At 44.8% G+C, this 14,463-nt stretch overlaps 1 protein-coding gene and 1 long non-coding RNA gene across 5 annotated transcripts in view; one reads left to right on the forward strand and one right to left on the reverse strand.

Annotated features, from left to right (window-relative positions):
- PMEPA1 (prostate transmembrane protein, androgen induced 1) overlaps window positions 1-14,463 on the forward strand; it is an 87,489-nt gene that overhangs the window by 50,399 nt on the left and 22,627 nt on the right. The window contains exon 1 of one of the 4 annotated variants that reach the window (XM_079979928.1): window positions 14,353-14,457. The exons of the other annotated variants lie outside the window; for them this stretch is intronic. The gene's annotated coding sequence lies outside the window, so the exon portion shown is untranslated. Of the gene's footprint in view, window positions 1-14,352; window positions 14,458-14,463 lie in introns of those variants that run through there. 4 annotated transcript variants of the gene reach the window in all.
- LOC307218088 lies at window positions 9,492-14,424 on the reverse strand. The gene is made up of 3 exons (XR_013839755.1): window positions 14,321-14,424; window positions 11,498-11,557; window positions 9,492-9,708 (listed from the first exon to the last, which is right to left on the reverse strand). It is a non-coding gene; the product is annotated as an uncharacterized lncRNA (long non-coding RNA).

Below are 14,463 nucleotides of genomic sequence, written 5' to 3' on the forward strand. Positions count from 1 at the left end.
AAGGGCCACAAGCAGCCCATAGGGGTCGTTTAACCAGCCCATGGACCCCTGCCGCCCACTCGGTCGGCTCCCATGTACCGTGCTAAACCGGCGCGGAGCAGAGCATGGATCGCCTTCCACGACGCTGGCCGGCTTCCCATTGGCTGCAGGAAGCTCCGGAAGGAGCGCTGGAAATAGCATTTGAGCATGCTTGCTTGCACACACACTATGGCCCACTTGCGCATGCACACACACACTCCGACCAACTGCGGCGTCTGCAGGACCGTGAACTGGCCCATACCACAAAAACTAGATGATCCTCGCTGCCCCTTCCAGTTCTACAATTCTATGGTTCTAGCTCTTTCTGATGTCCCAGGCAGGCAGGAAGAAGTGGCTGAGCCTGTGGTGGGTTACCGCACATGGCTGTTGGATGGCATTGTGCATGGTTTTGTGTGTGTGTGTGTGTGTGTGTGTGTGTGTGGTAAAGGTAAAGGACCACTGGACGGTTAAGTCCAGTCAAAGGTGACAATGAGGTTGTGGCGCTCATCTTGCTTTCAGGCCGAGGGAGCCGGCATTTGTCCACAGACAGCTTTCCAGGTCATGTGGCCAGCATGACTAAACCGCTTCTGGTGCAACGGAACACCATGACAGAAACCAGAGTGCATGGAAACGCTGTTTACCTTCCCACCGCAGTGGTACCTATTTATCTACTTGCACTGGTGTGCTTTCGAACTGCTAGGTTGGCAGAAGCTGGGACAGAGGAAAGGGAGCTCACACCACCGTCGCAGGGATTCGAACCGCCGACCTTCTGATTGGCAAGCCCAAGAAGCTCAGGGGTTTAGACCACAGCACCACCTGTGTCTCCATGTTATGGAGGGCTGGGCTACGTATAAGGAACTTTTGAAGGTGCTCCTTGACCCAGCCCTACCAATCCCTGAATTTTAGGTCAGTCTTAATGCTTCATGTCTTGGCATCTTTGCCTTGGGCTCCTGGCTTCTGGAATCTCTCTTTGGTTTCGGCTTTGTATTTCCTTTCTCTTCAATGAAAATTTTGCATGAAGGGAAGGCTGGGGAAAAAACCCAACCATTGTCATTTACAAATGACTGAACATTCTTCCCCACCCAGCCCCTAACCGAAGCACTCCTGTTTTTATAATGGAAGTATTTGCAAAACCGAATACCATAGCCTGACCTTTTGTCATAGTAAAATTTATCACTGTTGTGGAGGGTCCAACCAGATGTATGTACGTGTGTGTCAGTGTGTAAACATTATGGAAATGCGAAAGGTGGTGAGCCACAGACCTTGCAAACAGAACACTGAAGCTTTTTGCAGTCATTTGATCCAAATAAAATTGATTGTTATGCTATGCACTGCTGCTCCTTGGTGGATGAATGAGTTGTGCTTATGATGGATCAACAGAGTTGTCTGCATTTTTGGACTTTCCTCAAGGGTATCTATTTTTATTTTGTTAAATTTGTAAGATGACCTCCTGACCTGCACCACTGCTGCTGACCTTGATGGCTGGGTGCATGAAAAGCAGCACTAGAAATTAGCCCGGCGCCAGGCACTTTGCACAACCATTTTGCAGGAAAGCAAAATGTCACTCGGGAAAGGATTTGTAAATATTTTCCTTGAAGCTTCAATTTGTTTTATTCTGGATTGTTTTATTTGATGTTTTAATGTGTTGGAAATCACTTTGAGTTTTGTTCTTTAAAATATAAAGTGGTATATAAATAATAATAATAATAATAATAATAATAATAATAATAATAATAATTTAATTAATTCCACTTGCAGGGAGGATAGCACCTAGACATTCCGTTGTGGCTGCTACGTTTAAGGTGCCATTTGATTATTTGATTATATACCTGAGTTTCTAAGAGTGCTAAAAAGCTCTGGCAGTGTGTGTGTGTGTGTGTGTGTGTGTGTGTGTGTGTGATATTCCCCAAAGCAGGTTACTCCTCTAGACACCTTAAAATATTTTGGGTTGGACTGAAAGAACTGCGAGCAGAAGGAAAATCGCCACCAATGCTGTTCCACAAACACCTGCACATACAAGGTGTCTATAATAGCTAGTTCTCATTGTCTGGTTGCACCACAAGCTGTGTGGGCACTTGTGCAAGCTCTTGACAGAGCAGAGTAGCATCAGTGGATTTAACTTTACCTTTCTTGGGCAACATTGTAGTGAGAGACGTGAAAACAGCTCTTGCGTCAATACAAGACTTCTTGCCTGCTTGCAAAAGGGTGTCCTTGGATCTGACCCATTTTGATACTGCTTTGTGCTACTTAGCATTGAAGCTGAGGATAAAGGTGAAATATGTGGCAGGCTAACGTTGACATACAGTAGATGTTGACTGCAAGATCCAGAGGTTAGGAGACGGGATCCCTGTCTGTCGTTCATTCCTACAAAAAGCCACATAGATTTGAATTCTGATGTTGCGACGGTTGACTCTGCCACAGATATTCTTCCATGGAAGAAACCCATTACAGAAGAGACTGGCCTCCATAGACTTCGTTTCATTCAATCTTCAAATGCTTTTAGGAGTTACAATTACCTGCAGTGTGTGTGTGTCTTTCTGTTTCCTACTGCTGTTTAACATTTCAGAAGCGCAGAACCATCTGTGAACATCATAATCCTCAAAGCACCCTATACTTTGAAGTCACCCTATTAATGTAGCTGTGCTACCATTAAATAAGGAATTCCAAGAGTTGTGACCTAAGGGACTTGACCTCAAGTCAACTATGGGTCAGGTAGCGAAAATGAAGCAGGACCTTAGAAAAGGAAGAGAAGGTGCATAGCACAGAACAGGAGAAGAGGCCAAACAATTATGGGTTCCTAATTGCACAGAGCCAACTTTTAAATACCGCATTTTCCTATTTTTCGCTCTATAAGACGCACCAGACCACAAGTCACACCTAGTTTTTGGAGGAGGAAAACAAGAAAAAAAATATTCTGAATCTCAGAAACCAGAACAGCAAGAGGGATCGCTGCGCAGTGAAAGCAGCAATCCCTCTTGCTGTTCTGGCTTCTGGGATAGCTGTGCAGCCTGCATTCGCTCCATAAGATGCACACACATTTCCCCTTATTTTTTAGGAGGGAAAAAGTGAGTCTTATAGAGCAAAAAATAGGGTATATTTTGAGGCACGTTGCTTCTCCTAATTCCCAGTACAGTGGTACCTCGGTTTACAGGCGCTTCAGGTTACGTGATTTCAGGTTGCACACTGTGCTGAACCCGGAAGTACTGGAACAGGTTACTTCCGGGTTTCGGCACATGCACAGAAGCACCGAATCGCGATCCGTGCGTGCGCAGACGCTGCGCTGCGTGTTGCGAATGCTGTGGGTTGCAGACGTGCCTCCTGCACGAATCATGTTTGCAACCCGAGGTTCCACTGTACTGCTTCTTTAAGGGCCTTTACATTTCTGCTGCCTCTTTCGGTTTATGTAATAAAGAAAGCTGCTCATTACATTTTTAAACTTCATCTTTTGCCTTTTTGCACATGTGATGGGATCGCATGATCAGCACTGCTAGCAGAAGCTCTTAAGAGCTTGTTTGATGTTCCACCACCACCAAAGAAAAAAGAGGAAAAAGGAGGGGGGGAGGAGAGAAACACCTGGGGTTGCAGCAGAGAAGGGAGCGAGATCCGGTGCCACACAAATGGAAAACTGAGATTGAAATAGAATTGGGGACAGTTCTCGCCAGTGTTCACGTCCTCTTTTGTGAGTCATGCTACAAATGCAGCTCTAAGGATATCAGAGGTGTTGATTTTTGGGGGGTGCGGGTGGTGCTAAGCAACATTCTAAAAAAGAAAATACAGTGGTACCTCAGGTTAAGTACTTAATCCGTTCCAGAGGTCCGTTCTTAACCTGAAACTGTTCTTAACCTGAAGCACCACTTTAGCTAATGGGGCCTCCTGCTGCCACCGCGCTGCCGGAGCCTGTTTTCTGTTCTTATCCTGAAGCAAAGTTCTTAACCTGAAACACTATTTCTGGGTTAGCGGAGTCTGTAACCTGAAGCGTATGTAACCTGAGGTACCACTGTAAGGCAATTTGAACTATGAGGGCACTCACTGTGGATTTCTGAATTCTTTAATTCCAAGACCTGGAAAAAACAGATTGCAGCTGGGGATGTGTTTGTGTGTGTCTCACTGAAAACAGAAAGATAGCAAAGTTACGGGAAAAGGTTCTAGTTTACTTCCTGCTTTGCTAGTTTTCTACTTGCAGGAAGCATGGGGGGGGGGGAAGAGCATTGAAAATATGAAAAATGACAACAACAGCCTTAAACTACAACCCAAACAAACCTTGCCTGCCCACCTGCACCAGCGTTCTTGGTGGTAATGGCCCCTTGTACCATCTCAGAACTTCACACACACACGACACAGTCAAGGACACTTTCTTCCCTATCATCACTAGGATTAGAACCATGCATCTAAAACAAGGCCACAGCAAGTCCTGGCTTTTAGTTTTAGGCTTTGCTGCCCATGACTAATGCAACAGCAAATGGTTGACCAATAATGTTTTCCGTCCGGCTTGCTTGAGAGGTTGTTACAACACAGAAACTTCTTCAGCCTAAGCCCTCTCTTATGGTGGGTGGAGGCTGTGAGATCTTTGGAAACAGCACAATGTTTCATTGCTCTGATAAAAAAAAAATTGAACCATGTTTGAGGACACCCTGAAATTCTGCAGAAGCCTATCAGGGATTTCTTGATGGCAAAACTGGCAGTAGTGGACCGATGTTCCTGAAAGACAGCTAGCCTGCAATCACCAATATAACCCCTGAAATGTGAAGTTGCAAGTGACTGTTAGCTGTGTTCTAAGCAATGTTCTCTGTATAAGTGGAATAACAGAGGCCCCAGCCTGCCCCCCAGAAAAACCCTGCACCTTAGAAACATACATACATACATAATTTTATTTGTATCCCACCTTTCCACAGTTCAGACCAAGCTCAAGGCAGCTTGCAACACGGAAAAAGACCACATAGCTACAACATAACGAAAGTAGCAATAAACAACAAATAAAACATTTTAAAAAGGCACAAACAGACCAAACAATTTCCACGTAAGTCAAAACAAGGTCTAAAATTAAGATACAAAACAAAAACAAAAGCCAACAGCAACAACCCCACCCAACAAAACCCACTGAACTACTCAGCCCAGGAGCCTCTGGAGTTTGCAGTGCTAGAGTTCTGCGGCGAGCATTGAGCGGATATAGAAGCGGATATAGAAGAGTTAGAATTGGTGTAGTAAAGGTTCCCCGGGCGTGAAAAGTTTGAAAACCAATGTCTCCGAGAGTTCAAGGTTTTGTTGTTATCAGAGCAGCGCCACCAGTTCTGCTACCACACTGGGTGCTGAGCCTAGGGGACATCACAGGGCAATGCAGCTATGACCTAGTGAATTGAACCTAACAGAAGGCAGGGGGGCTGAATTTTGGCTTCACACAGGGCACTGCTGAAATCGGAAAGACCAAGGTCGTCCCTGTTATTTATCTATATCTATCTATCATCTATCTATCATCTATCTATCTATCTATCTATCTATCTATCTATCTATCTATCTATCTATCTATCTATCTATCATCATCTATCTATCATCTATCTATCTATATCATCTATCTATCTATCTATCTATCTATCTATCTATCTATCTATCTATGTATCTATCCAGTTGCAAAATTCTATGCTGAGTAACCATTCACTGAGCAACTTCCTAATGTTGTCCCCACAGAGTTCCAACGCTCAGAGTGGTAGGTAGATGCCAATGTGACTAATTTACATGGCTTATTCCAGTTGTGAAATTGGCACCCGCTCTCGCCCTTCACCAACCTAGTGCTCTCGGTTAGGGCTGGTGGAAGCTGCAGTTTACTAAGCAATGGACAACCGAAGGGCGCTTTCCCAAGAGAGCCAGTGTGGTGTAGTGGGTCAGAGTTCCCGGGCTAGGAACTGGGAGACCAGGGTTCAAATTCCCACTCGGTCATGAAAATCACTGGGTGACCATGGGCCAATCGCTCACTCTCAGCCTAACCTAGCTTTGTTGTGAGGATGGCATGGGGATGAGAACTATGCAACTCACCTTGAGATCCTGGGAGGAAAGGTGGGATATAAATGCAACAATAAATAAGTTTGCCTAGAGCAGTTTTCTCCAAATCTGGTGCCCTCTAGATCAGTGGTCTCCAAAATATCTGGAAAGCACCAAGCTTGACTCACAAATGTTCCTGACCGAGCTTTTTGCTGCCATGTAGTTTGTATCTCTCCCACCCAGCAACTCATGTATATTTTGTGAATCTTCCTTTAATCCTTTTATCCCTCTGCTTTTCTCCCCTCTCTGCTAACTATCCAGCATAATCTTTGGAATTCAACACAGGTGTTTGTGCTTAGCTGAGAAGCTCTTAGCGTTCAAGCTTAACCCCCCCCCCATAGCTTCCAGCAATGCAGTCAGCAAAGGGGGGAGGGACCATACTGATGCTGATTTAGGATTACATTCTGCAGATACCGTACCTTTTGGAAAGAAACATCCTCTGAGGGTGCACCATTGGGAGGGGGAAACAGGACACTGCAGGTTTCTTCCTGGTTTTCTGTTTTGTCTCCTGGGATGCTCTACAAGTCTGTGCAAATTGCCGTTTGCATCTGTGTTCCCAGAGAGACCAGGGTTTTTTCCCCCTGTTCTTCACAAACACACACATGTATGCATGGATCTCAGCCAGTGTTGCCAGTTAGGGAAACTGCATACCTCATGCAGAACAGTATCATGGCATTGTTAGATGGTGAAATGCCTTTTGAATGGTTGTGTGGAAATGCCTGGCAGTGTGTGAAAGGCGAAAGCCCAGTTGAAAACATATCTCAGTGGTCTGGAGTTATGCTAAATAATATTTAGAGCCCTGTGAAAAGTACATAGACCTGAAGGAGGAAGTTGGAAGAGTGATATTCTTTCTCACTTCCTCTTTCACCTCTGTTGTGTTTTTCAAGGCTCATATTAATTATTATGTCCACACCCCTTGGAAAGGTGTGAAGAACGAACTTTGCATGCAATTTCTCTTTCCTTGTCTCTCCAGGGGAGAGGGCTTATTCACACAAGGGAGAAAAGAAGACCACAGGGTTGGAGCTCATGCCACTCACTCAAAAATCCAAATGTGCCTACAGGCCTAAAAATGTTGGAAGCTCCTGTGCCAAGCCCTGAAAACCCAACTCTGTCCTTATCATCTCTATATGGCCTGATCCTCTGTTTTTGCTGCTCCTTCCTACTAACTTCATTGGCGTCCTGGACCCTGATTGCTTTTTCTCCCTGCTCTTTCCCAAGCCAGTTAGATCTGGTCAGCTGGTGATATAATAATTGGAGAAATAGTTGCAGTTCCATAACACCGCTACCCAGTTTCCATTTCCTATGCCCATTTTTGCCCCCACCTTGCTAAAATTTGGCCTTGGGAACACTGGGAAGTTGCTACAAATTTCCATATTTATTAGGCAAACCTCGTTCCTTGTAAAAAGTGACTCGTTTCCTGGTTTTTCAAACCCTTTCCCCAGATGAAAATAGGCCTTGCTCGGTTTATGTTAGGCAGGAAGACTCCTGGAGAGAGCGGAGCAATGAGCCACACAGTGCAAACAGTTTGCTTCAGGGGCCTGTGCGGTTGGCTGCAAAAACCCACTGAAAATATAAGGAAGGTGCAGACATGTCTTCAGAGGATGCCAGCATGGTTAATGGGCAGAGTCAGTGAAGCTACAGAAGGCAAGAAGCCTTGCTTTAAAAGGTGGGCATCTTGCATAAATGAGAACAGAAAGAAACTCTGGCAAAACAACTGTGAATTGACAATAAGGCAAGCAATTTTTGGAAGAGGATTTAATCAATCAATAAAAGCAATCAATTAAAATGCCTTTATGTATGTCAAACTGGGGACAGAGGCCATTGGGCCATGAGACAAGAAAGATGTTTGAAGGAATAGAGGGTGGAAGTGAAGAAGCCTAATGAATTTGTTGCATCACTTTTCGCTGTGGGAGATGTTGAACGGATGCTCACTCCTGAACAACTTATTTTGGAGAAGGCATCTGAAGAACTAAGTCCAATTGCAGTCACATGGAGTGAAGTATTAGGACTGACAAACTAATTCACAAGTTCCTGATATGGGTAGCACAAACCCAAGAGTTCTCAAAAGAACGCCAACATGAGATTATCAATTTGTTTGCTTGTTTCTTCAGAAACGCAGCTTGTCACTGACTTTACCACAAGGACTGGGAGGTAAAACTGTATGGTGGCACCTCTGGTTAAGAACTTAATTCGTTCCGGAGGTCCGTTCTTAACCTGAAACTGTTCTTAACCTGAAGTACCACTTTAGCTAATGGGGCCTCCCGCTGCTGCCGCGCGATTTCTGTTCTCATCCTGAAGCAAAGTTCTTAACCCAAGGTACTATTTCTGGGTTAGCGGAGTCTGTAACCTGAAGCGCCTGTAACCTGAAGTGTCTGTAACCAAAGGTACCACTGGGCATGCAAGCCCGATCCCATTATTGTGTACTCTTGCAGGTACAATAAAATAGCAAAAAACTTATATGTGCATGCTCCCTTCTCGGTTGATGTGCTATAACTGAGAGCCTTGCCTGGTGTGGAGGCTTTTTCAGTTTGTTCATTTGCAGGGAATGAAAGGAGTGGCAGGATCTGCTCCTGAGCTAGCTGTGTCCATTAGGATGGCTGTAGGGTGCCCTGTATATCTGAAATATTATAATGGATGTGTATAGATTAGTGGTGGGACTGCTGCTGAAATCCTCCCTTAACCACAGACACACATAGTACTAATTCTTCCTGAAAATGGCTGAAGTTCTTGGATCAGGGAGACCTGGGCTGGGTTCTGATCCATATTCCCATGTTGCTGTGGAAAGAACTGCAGCTCAGACTTAAAGCAGCTGCTGTAGACGGTCCCAGATTCAATTCCTGGCATCTCTTGAGTAGGGCTGTGGAACTCCCCTTCCCAAGTTCCTTAGATGAAGGGCGAGAAGTAATATTTGAGAGCGAGAGGAACATATTTTGTCCATTCTTTATGTCTACGAACACTCGATGGCTACAGCATTTGAAAGCGCCTGGCTCCCCCTTGCAAAGTTATTCCTTTAAATGTCTGCTTCAATTTGGCTTGCGATTCTAAAGAAGCAGGTCTTCATTCAAATCAGGAGGAAACCTTGGCTAGGCTTGCGCTTGGAGCAGAGATAAATGAAATTGCATGCCCGGTGCAAGTCAGCCGCATGGGGGTTGCTGGTGAGAATGACAATGAGTTTCGCTCTGCCTTGTCACACAGATTGCATTGACTAACAAGATTAGATTTTCATAAATTTGAGACACTCCCCCCTCCCTCATATCTTTGTGGGCAGCCAGGAGTCCAGACATGGATGTGTCTTGCACATATTTGGTTGTTAGCCAGTAAGGGTGTGTGTCTGAGAGAAGAGGGAGGAGGGAGATTTAGTAGGGCAGAGCTTTTTTTTTGCTTTTTAAAAAAAAGATGGTTCATGGAAGAGTGCACAGGCTTCTAGGAAGTTTGGGTTTCTCTGGGTCTCCAGAAATCCCCTGGTTATTTATTTATTTTCGAAGTAATTAAGGGAGCTAGCATTGAAACATTCCCTTCCAGTATGTAGCTCGATTATTGAAACATGGTAATTATCTCCAGAATTTGAAATGTTGCTACTCTTGCTTCTCTTCCAAAGGGCCATGAAATGGTCCACAAAACTTCTTATGTGCAAGAATACCAAAGTTTCCAAAGATTCTAGAATTTAAAAAAAAAAACTGAGATTATATTCTAAGACATTTTTTTAAATAATAAAAATCAAATCCTCAAAATGTGAAATATAGGTTTCGTTTCCTAATCTTTGCCAAAATTCACCAAATTTAGAACTTGATAACATCGGCGGGGGGGGGGGCATTTTCCGTGCTATTGTGCCGATTCGGTGAACGTTCCCTGGTTTGTCAAACTGAGTTAGAGTAACTATGTGCTTTTTGCAAGTCCTCTTATGAGATATTGTACAGTTAAACAGCGGTTGTGACGTTACAAATATACGATGAAAAATTCTGTCTGCTGCGGCATATCCACTGTTCGATACTGTCAATACTGTTGAGATGTTAAATACCGTCAAATGTTGGCTCCTTCTGCATGTCAGCTCTCAGAATCTTATCGGGTGCCCTCAAAACAAAAGTTTGTTTCGATTCTGGGATATTTTGTGTGCCAAGTGCTAACGCTAAGTGGCAATACCTAACTGGTACCCATAAACTAAGGGCCACATTCTCTTATGGGCTGCCTTTCAGGGGGCCACATAGTGGGCAGGCCAGAGGCAAGAACGAGCAGAGCAACAAAAGGGAATGTTTTAACCTTTATAGGGTGAGCCTAGTCCCCTTTGCACATGTCTATCCAGGCAAGCAAAGAAGTATCTCTGGAGTTCAAGGACAGGCGCTCAAGGAGGGTGCCAAGCAAGGGGTGCAGCCTGGGAAGAGTCTCAAGGATCAGGCAGAGACGTCTGGAGATGTCAGCAGGGCCTGAGGTTTCCCATCCCTGCCATAAATCTAAGAATATATCCAGGTAACATTTGCTGCCAGAATCCACAAAGGGGACTTTTGGAGAGCAAATCCATTTCAGTCCCATTCAGTTTGCATTGCACACAAACGCAGAGACACACAGAAAGATAGAGCTGTCAGGCCCTGCCCTCTTCCACACATCCCCATTGCCATTCCAACTGACCTTCTGTAGTGCAAAGCCTGTTTCTACTCGAGGAGACTCCCTGCATTATTTTAAAGCCTGGAGGTTCAGGGTTCTTTAATCATGCAGAGACCCTACTTGAGTTCAGCAGACTTCCTTCCACAGCCACCAGCAAATGGGGGGCTGTGGGACTGCAGAAGGGGCTCCTAGGATGGAGACGGTCCAATGAGTTGGTCTCCATTTCCCCCCTTTGTTCAACCATCACTGCATGGGTTTGAGAGTGCAGAACAACTGAATAGGGCTAGTGCTAGTTATTATTATTTTTTCCATTAATAAGTTTTGTAAACTTGGGTGATGCACACCTGCGGTGTTTCATTTGTGCACTGGCTCTTTCATCATTCTACCCAACACACCACTGGAGTTGTGCTCAGTATGCTCTGCTGTTAGGCAAGAACCACATTTTCTGCAAAAGGCCACATCAAGTCCCACTAGAATATGGTTTGAAGCCATAATTGAGAAAACTGGCTATTGCAAAAAAACCAAAAACAAAACTCCTGAGACAATTTGTAGGCTTGCTGACAACCCTCAGTGACCTGTCACTAAGTTTTCACTCAGTCCTTGAAACTGATAGCGCTTATGGGAGTGTGTGTGTGTGTGTGTGTGTTTAGTGGGGATATTTATCTGTAAAAGCAATCTATGCATTGCTCCCTGTTCACGCTGCCCGGATTCCCAAAGCGTCTGTGTTTGTCTAGACAGAAAATACAAAGAAGCAGGTTGTGTCACTCCAACACAGTGTCTGAACCTGCCTCTGAAATGTATGCAGGAGTAAAAAAAATTATGCTAAATTAAATTAGTGTGACCTTACTTTGCATTTCGAAGCCACATTTGTCCGTCGCGTAAAGCTTGGTGCATCCATCACTCTTCCCTGGGGAGAATTACAAAGGGGGGAAAATGGAATGAGGTCTCCTCTAATTGAAAAGTGACAATGATTAGGAAGCCAAATACAAAATGCATATATATGAAAAATACATAAATAGGCATGAGCAGAATGGTAAATCTGTGTAGTTTGTTTCTGTTCCTCAAATGATTTTTTGGGGGACGCACTGTTATTGGGTTACTAGCACTACTATAGTAGTAATATATTGATCAGAGATTAGATTTTGAGGGGTTCCTCTCCCCAAACAGGTCTGACTAGCGGACTGAATTGACCCAGTGAATTCAACTCCTCCTTCTCAAAAACAATACTTTGTGAACGTGGATTGCAAGAAAATATATCCATGAGCTCCTTAAGCTTTCATGTACCACTCTATCCAAGTGAGAAGGGCCTCTTGTATAGCAAAGGCATCAATATTCCTGCTCTGTATTTGCACTGATTCTAAATTATAGAGGTGGAGCCAAAGGATCACTTTGGGGGGCGGGAAGGGGCCTGGCCTCCTCCTGCGAGTTCTCAGCTTCTGATGAAGCTCACCTGTGTGTGTGAGTTAAAAGCTATTGATGCATAAGATGTTGATTGGTTATAGAAAATGAACCCCTTCTCCCTGGTTGCATGATAATTGCATAACCCCAGTCAAATGGAAGGAAGAAGAAGTGAAGGGGACAGATACCCAGTGATAACTCAGGGATAGAAACTTGATCACCCAAGGTTATGGGTGTGATGCTTATCAGTGCTCCCAAGCCACCTGGATCTTCAAGGTGCCTCCTTGTATGATAGGGCTGGGCGAGCGACATCTTTCTGTACCATTAAGATGATTTAATGACCTTTTAATAAACTGATTGATTAGATGGTAGTATGTTTGTTTTGCCGTTTGATTTAATGACTTTTCCATTACGTGCTCCTGTATAAAATCACAGCAATTAAATTATCTGACTATGTGATTTTATTAATTCATTTGCCAACATTTCTACTCTGATCTTTTAACTCTAAAGGAGTTTCTAGGGCAGCTAAATATTAAAACCAACAATTCGAAAACAATAACCACCTCGGTAAAACAAAAGAACAGCAGGGCATTTTAACAATGTTAAAAACACTCTTTCAAACACACACACACACACACACACACCACATACTAGTCAGATTGGACAATATCAAAATACCTAAAATTTCTTGACTAAAAAAAACAAAACAAAACCCCCAAACCATCTTCACCTAGTGCCCAAACAATAAGTTGGTGCCAGGTGACCCTTTCTGAGAATGGGGCACCATCACTGAAAAGTCCCTGTCTGGGAATCAGATGGAAATGGGACCTTAAGAAGGGATTCAGAAGACTTTTGGGGGGTCCTGGCAGAAAAAATATATAGAGAGACAAACCAATATTTGTGTATTCCCATCTCATTTCCAGATTCTAGGGAAATGTACATCCAAGCTGTGGGACTTGCCAGCTGCTGGGTTCCAATAATCAACTTATATTGACATTGCTTATTCTCTTTCATAAGGCACATATTGCTCTTACTGTTCCTAACGCTGACAAATGTTTTGTGGGGGGGCACATGATGAAATACCTGGGAATATGCATCTGAAATTAGCTTAGTTCTCCTCTCCCCTCTTTTGTTTCCCTTGACTTTCTTTTTGACATTAAAAACAGAGAGAGACACTCAAGGTAATGTACAAATCACATCTACGGCGTTGCAAATGTCATCAAACGAATTAACAAAACAGGCGCTTTTGTGGGAGCGGGGCAGAAAGAATGCCTGGCCTTGCTTTTGGAGGGGCATTTTCTGCCCTGCGGTAAATCTTAAAACACAGACTCCCCCCCTCACTCACATACACACACGCTGGCCCCACATCCACACATGCGCTGCGCAAAATTGCATCGGTGGGAACCCTTTTCTGCTCTGGAAGACGAGCGCTCCTAAAACAGGGCTGGTGCAGAGAAGAAGATTGCGGGGCAGGGGTTGTGCAGGACAGGGTTTGGGGTGGGTGCGGGGGGGGAGGCGAGCAATTCCATGGGCTCCTCTGTGAACTTCTCCCGGGCCCCCTGCGACTCTCCCACCGCAGAGCGGCCTCTTCTGGGGCTCGTGATGTGACTGTCAAAAGCTGCCTGCTTGAACTCCACCCTTGAGGCTCCCTTGTCTGTCTGCCAGAGTGCTTAAAGCTGTCTAGGATTCAGCCAACCGTACCCAGGGTGAAAGCAGTTAACACAAGGACAAGAGGATTGCGGCCCCCCCCCCCAAGCTGGGCTGCTCTTACCTTTAACCCCTTATGGCTGCAGCCAAACAAAAAGGGCCCAGCGCCTCCTGCTTCCCCACCCCCCACCTCCTGGTTGTGCGGGGAAGGCTTTCTTTACAAAGGGAGCCCTTGAATGCCCCCTTTCTCGCCCCCCCCCAACATTCAAATGAGGTGGAGGGCCTTGCGTCTGACGGGCCTTTGTTGCTACCCTTCTCCCCTCACCCCCGCTGCCCCAACCTCCTCAGAGCCACATTTTTTCTGGACATGTATCTCATTACAATACAAAGAAAAGCCCCCCTGCTCCTCTCCTCAACCCCTCTTTTTTGGGGGTGGGGATTTAAAGGCCTCTGTTTATTTACAGGCTCTCTAGACAATTCCCTGTGGTGAGGATTGAGATGGTTGGGACAATATGCACGCCATATATATGTGTGTGTGTGTGTGTGTATTGTGTGTGTGTGTGTGTATACACACACACACAAAATACACACACACACACACACACACACATATATATATATATACACATATATATGCATGCTCTGCGCTCGCTGAATGGAGATTGGCGCTTTTTCCTCTCCCTTTCTGCTTCAAGCACCAAAAGCCAGCAAGAGTGGGAAGCAGCAGGGAGCCAGAGAGGAGAGTTTGGATACTGTTGCTGGGTAAAT

Source organism: Podarcis cretensis, assembly GCF_951804945.1.
Source record: "Podarcis cretensis genome assembly, chromosome: 6".
In the NCBI taxonomy this organism is placed as follows: domain Eukaryota; kingdom Metazoa; phylum Chordata; class Lepidosauria; order Squamata; family Lacertidae; genus Podarcis; species Podarcis cretensis.